Source organism: Mastomys coucha, unplaced genomic scaffold (genome assembly GCF_008632895.1).
Source record: "Mastomys coucha isolate ucsf_1 unplaced genomic scaffold, UCSF_Mcou_1 pScaffold23, whole genome shotgun sequence".
Lineage (NCBI taxonomy): Eukaryota > Metazoa > Chordata > Mammalia > Rodentia > Muridae > Mastomys > Mastomys coucha.
In genome coordinates this window covers 1,509,668-1,515,735 of record NW_022196906.1, presented here as the reverse complement: position 1 = coordinate 1,515,735, position 6,068 = coordinate 1,509,668, and the positions used below count along the sequence as shown (strand labels likewise).

Genomic DNA, 6,068 nt, shown 5'->3' with positions numbered 1-6,068 from the left:
TGGTTTTGCTCATTTCCTTCACCTGTTTGATTGTGTTTTCCTGTATTTCTTTAAGGGATTTTTGTGTTCCCTCTTGAAGGGCTTCTAGCTGTTTGCCAGTGTTCTCCTGTATTTCTTTGAGGGAGCTATTTATGTCTTTCTTAAAGTCCTGTATCATCATCATGAGAAGTGATTTTATATCTGAATCTTGCGTTTCTGGTGTGATGGTGTGTCGAGGACTTGCTATGGTGGGAGAATAGGGTTCTGATGATGCCAAGTGACCTTGGTTTGTGTTGTTTATTTTCTTATGCTTGCCATCCTGCCCGCCCCCGACATCTAGTTATCTCTAGTGCTACCTGGCCTTGCTAAATCTGACTGGAGTTTGTCCTTCCTGTGATCCTGGTTGTGTCAGGACTCCTCAGAGTCAAGCTGTCTCTGTGATCCTGTGATTCTCGACCCTGTGACCCTGGGCTTGTTAGATCACCTGGGAGTGGGACTTCCTCTGTGTGTTGTGGGACTGGCTGTAGAGCTTGCGCCCAAGGTCTGCTCAGGACACCAGCCCAGACAGATCGGAAGGTGGCTAGCTGCTTCTTAAAGCTGACTTTTGGAGTTCAATCTGAAAAAGAAAATCATATCACTCAAATAATTAAAGTCAGTAAAAATGCTTATCACACTTCCCTGAGTCCAATCAGATGGTGAATATTATCATTATTGCTTGGAATTGGATACACTTAGAGCTCATAATTGACTTTTAATTAAGTGCCAAACTGTTTGCCTCTGTGATACATCCCCTAAAGGTTTCTGTACCACCTCTCTTTTACTTCAGGTGCCTTCTCAGAGCACAGAGTGCTGCTGAATGCCCTGCCTATAGATCCATGAGAGGAGACACTGTCCTACAATATGCCACCTTTAAGAGAACTGCTATGGACTTTCTCATGCTTTATGTACACAGATACTCAGTAAGTACTTTGACGTTAAAAGCAAAAGTTTAGTTCAAAAGTCAGCTCTTAAAACAAACAAACAAACAAACAAACAAACAAACACAAAAAGACCAAGACAGGGGCTGGACCTACATCACCCGCACATTTGTATCAAATGTGCAGATTGTTCTTCATGTATGTCCCTTAATAACTGGAGCATGGGCTGTCTCTGATTCTGTTGCCTGACACTGGATCCCCTTCCCCCTAGCTGCACTGCCTGGTTGGGCCTCAGTGGGATAGAATGCACTTAGTCCTACTAGGACTAGCTGTCCCAGGGTGGCATGTACCCAAGTACTGCTTCCACTTCTCTGAGGAGGAGGAATTCATAGGGTGTGGGATTTGTAAGGGCATGATGTGGAGGATAGGGGTGTGATTGGGATGTAATGTGAATAAAACAAATAAATTATGAAAAAATATCACGTGCAGACAAAACGATTCTTGGGCCTCCTTGCCATTGTTCAGAACAGGAAGAAGTACTGACAAGTGTATAATGCATGTTGTATTATACAACATAAATTATGGGAAAAAAGTGACTGTAGGATATTTATGGCTAAAAGAAAATGATTTTGTCAATAGGAGAGCAGATCAAGCTTTGAGCACTAAGATGATGGAGGGAGCCCACATTAGAATGTCCAGACATCACATGTTCCCACCTTCAAGATATTGATCTATAAAGACTGCCTAGAAATCTCTTCCTGCCTTTCTGTGTCCTCACATTTAATTGTTCAGATGCTGAGCAGTCATATCATCATGTCAGAGAAGCCTTCCATCAGTGCCTATGTTTGTAACTTTTCTCCATGCTTTGGATGCTTTGGTGAAATATCCAGACAAAAGCAATGTCTACGAGTGGGATTTATTTGGTTATCCATTGTAGAGATAGTCTACCAAGGCAGGAACGTCTTGGTGGGAAGTATTCATGCTGCATCCAGTCAAAAAGTCTTCACTGGTCTCCAGAGTGAGAGCTTATGATGTAGGTAATGAGTACATTTGCATACCTTGACTTAACAGGGTCACCATGCCGATCACTGCCTTTTTTCACAGGGAGGTCCAACAATAAGCACAGCATCTGAGCACATCTCAGGTATGTGGTATATGTGTAGCTACAGGGTGTAATTTCTTCTCAGGTGTTATCCACCACGTTTTCTTAAGACAGGGCATCTCATTGTTCTGGTTCTTGCTATGACAGCTGGCCATCAAGCCCTGCTGGAGGCTGTGTCCACATCCCCATCAATGGCACTGTAAGAATACACCCCCATTCCTGACTGCTACATTCCTATCTGATAAAACTCAAACTGTTGTACTTGTGAAACAAGCATTTTACAGATTGAACAGTTCTCTGGCTTACTTTCCCTGAGATTTTTGATGTTTTAAAATTCTACCTACAAAGAACTGAGTGTCAGCAGCCAGGGATGTACTCATCCATAGTACCAGAGCTTGTAGATCAGGATGGAGCTAAATATTTTCTCATGTAGTTTTAAAATGTCAATTCAGAAGCTTGGTCATAAGGAATCTCATTACAACGGATGTAATTAAAAACAGGATTCAACTTAAATCCACAGCGCCCATATAAAAGTCAGGTGTTGCAAGCCGTGTCTGCAAACACCAGTGGTGGAAAGCAGATAAAGGCATAAGGAGAGCTCGTTGGCCAGCCTGTCTAATTGAAACAGCGAGTTCCAGATTCAGTGAGAGAGCCTGTGAGGTACAATGTGTGCTTTGAGCTTTAGCAAAGCTTCTTTTATGAATGTAGGTGCACTCGCATTTGGAGCATAGATGTTTAAGAGCCAGTAATTATCTTCAACAAAATTATAGTAGAAAACTTCCCTAACCTAGAGAAAGAGATGCCCACGAACATACAAGAAGCCTATAGAACTCCAAACAGATGGACCAGAAGCCAGTCCTTGTAATAATCGTGTTTCTCTCTTCTGCCTGTGTGGGAGTTCCTGTTTTCAGTATTATTTGCCCCCTAGTTGGCCTTTCTTGCCCTCTAGGGCAGAGCACGTTCTTTATCAGTTTTGTGAGGAGGACTCAGGGGCAATCTTGTGAGGCAGCCTTCTCCTCAATAAGTTTGAATCCTAATGTCTGACTTCATTAATGTTTGAATGGCTACAGAATTTTTAACTGAAAGGTAATTACTAGTGCTTTTTGGTATTTGGTAGGTATTTGGAATGCTGTTCAGAAATCTGAGGTTATTCTGGCTTCTGGACTTTTGTATAGAGTCCATTTTTGCTCTGAAAGCTTAGAAGTCTTTTGATGAAGTAAAGACTCCGTGTGGAGGTAAATTTAACCATAAATCTGAGCAAACAATGGATTTCTTCAATCTAGAACCCCTTATCTTTCACTGTGAGAAAAATCTTCTGTTAACTTTCAATTTCACTTACAATGGATTTATTTTATAATTTCTTCTCATCTGATATAATTTTTCCATTTGCAGTTCACTAGAGTGAGGATTTTAGAGACATTAGATTCTATTAGAAGTTTGAATCCAGTTTGCTTTCTTTATCATGAACTTGTAATTCAGTAACCTTTTTTCTTTAGTAATTTTTTGAGGACAAATAATTCAAGTGTAATTTGATAAACCTCATATATACTTAGATTGTGGTTTGATGTTAGAATTTCCTCTAAGGAATAAAATCTGAGGTGAAATTTTGAATAATTTATTAATAATGTCATTTTTTAAATACTGAAAACAAGCTTTATTTAAATAAGGATTTAAATACATATTTAACACATAACATTAAAACTGGAAGGGAAAAAAAAATCCCAAAGCCCAGTTTGTTCCTTCACATGGCACTGGGCAGCAGCTTGTATGGAGTTGAAGCCTCTACAGCTAGCCACACGACCAATGGCACCAGTTTGGCATTTGTTCCCTTGACATAAGTTTAACTGATGCCAGGCTGGCCTCACCCTTCATGTTTCAACACCCCCTGGATAGATCTTCTCAAAAAGACCACCCTGGTGGTGAACTAAATGTCTGTGACTTCTCTTGAAAGGTGGTCCTTTCTGAATTCTGCCTACCTGGTCAGGCACCAGGGCTTCTTTTTACTGCCACAGATTGCCTCTAGTAACATAGCTGGGGCAGTGTTACCTATATTCTCTGTCACCTGGGCTGTTCAAGTGGTGACATTCTCTTAGGGCAAGGGAGTCTGTAGAGGGAGTTCTAACGAACCCCTGTGATCTTGGGTTTCTTGGCTGAAACCTTGTTATTGCTTTGTTTCAGGGTGGATATTGCTAGGGCTTACTGCTTAACTTGTTTAAATGAGAGACTTCAAGACTACACAACATGTCTCTTTTCAGTTTATTGCATGAAGGGGTTACACTACTCCAAATTAAAAGTGGACCTCAAATGATTACATTATACAAGCTGTGAGGTTTTTAAACTTGTGACAAGGGACAGAAGGGAAATTCTACTCATTGCAAGGAAATCCTCCCTTGAGTTTCAGAGAGCCACAAGCATTTAAAATCCATGAACCTTCAGCTGATTGTTCTTAGTCGAAGCTCTATCAAGAACTGGCATATATTCTTGCATTGGTTACCCTGTAACTGAATTACTTCTCCATATTCTGGTGGTGAACTAAATGTCCATGACTTATCTCGAAATTACAGTAGCATTGCAGGCAAAGTTCTTAAACACCTTCAGTCGTTTCTTTTTCTCATAATTGTCAGCGATCCCTTGGACAGATGTAAGGGTTTTCCTGCCGTTTCTCTGTTGAATTCTTTTATGGATATAATCCTCAGGGCCAGTAAAAAGCAGGTCATCACCCTTACTTGCATCAGCAAAGGGGTCAAAAGAGTGGAGGTTCTGGGTAGCAGACATACGATAGGATTCCTTTTCCTCTGTGGAAACAGTGTATGTGTGGGGGGAGGAGGGCAGGGGTGGAGAGTGATGGAGCATCAGGAAGCAAGAGGGCTCGATGGGGGAGGCAGTCGAATTCTCAGCAGTGGCTCAGTGACTGGGGCAATGATGGCATTTTAAAAGGATCTATTGAGGCAGTAACTAAAAGGAAGAGTAAGGAAGGCCCAGAGCTTAACTTGGAGACTGACAGCAAGCTCCTGAAGGATATATGCACACGACCAAGGCAAACAAAGAGGACAGGGTGTTTATCATTAATTGCAGATTCTATTTCTGATCCTGAGGTTGAACTTTAATGCGAGTCTGGAGCATAGAGAAGATTTGATCTTCTTCATTTGACTAGGCTGAACCTCTTTTAACAGACCACTCTACAATCTGAAATTTTTACCTCTTGCTGATGGAAAGAAAGACAAATCTTGAATACCATCACTGAAGCAAAGGCAAGCAGTTAGATAGACCCCGAGAGACAAAGTTTTCCAGGACCCTAGGCACAGCCCACTGTAGGAACAGTCCTGAGAGAAGTCTTTGGGAGAGCACAGCAAAGAATAAGTGAGGACATGGCAGAGGGGCTACCAATGACACCAGCCACCATGTGTACCACTTCTGTTTGTTTGGCAGAGAAGAAGGGGTGTAGAGTGAAAGGTTTTAACATTCTTTCTTCAAATAAGAGTGAACCCCACTGAGAGGCAGTTATCACCAAGGGTGATCCACTCCCACAGATGATGGGATGGTGGCAGGGGAGTGCGGGCCTTTATGTCCCTGAGGCCAATAATCTAAGCACAATTATTAGTCAGTAAAAATGACTGTGAATCTCTTTGACTTCCTGGTGGATCAAGTTATCTTATTTTTTCCCACTTCTTCCATGAAAAACAGTGTGGCTCCACTGATCTCTTGTCAGGATCAAAAACATTAGGTCTGAATAAACAGGCATGTTCTATTATGTATGGTTATGGTAAGAATGTATATAAAAAAGTCATCTCATGAGGAAGAGGAAACACAGAAGGGAGAAAGGAGGGGCTGGGTAAGAAAAAAGGCAAGCCAGTGAATGCTTACTTTACAGAACATCTGCTGTGAGACAAGACACTACGGATCTTGATTTTTAACAAACTTCTCAAGTAAATTCTTGTACCAGTACAAAGTAGCCATTTTTCTGAGTGAGACATATTTTCCTCTGACAAATCATGGCCTTGTAGAAAGTTGTACTGTAACTATGAGAGAAGCTTCTAGGCCTTTTGGCTCCTTTTTTTTTTTTTTTTTTT

General features: G+C 41.3%; 1 pseudogene; it reads right to left on the bottom strand.

Annotated features, from left to right (window-relative positions):
- Positions 1 to 4,413: 4,413 nt before the first annotated feature.
- On the bottom strand, positions 4,414 to 4,773 carry LOC116072525 (annotated as a pseudogene).
- Between the last annotated feature and the right edge of the window lie 1,295 nt (positions 4,774 to 6,068).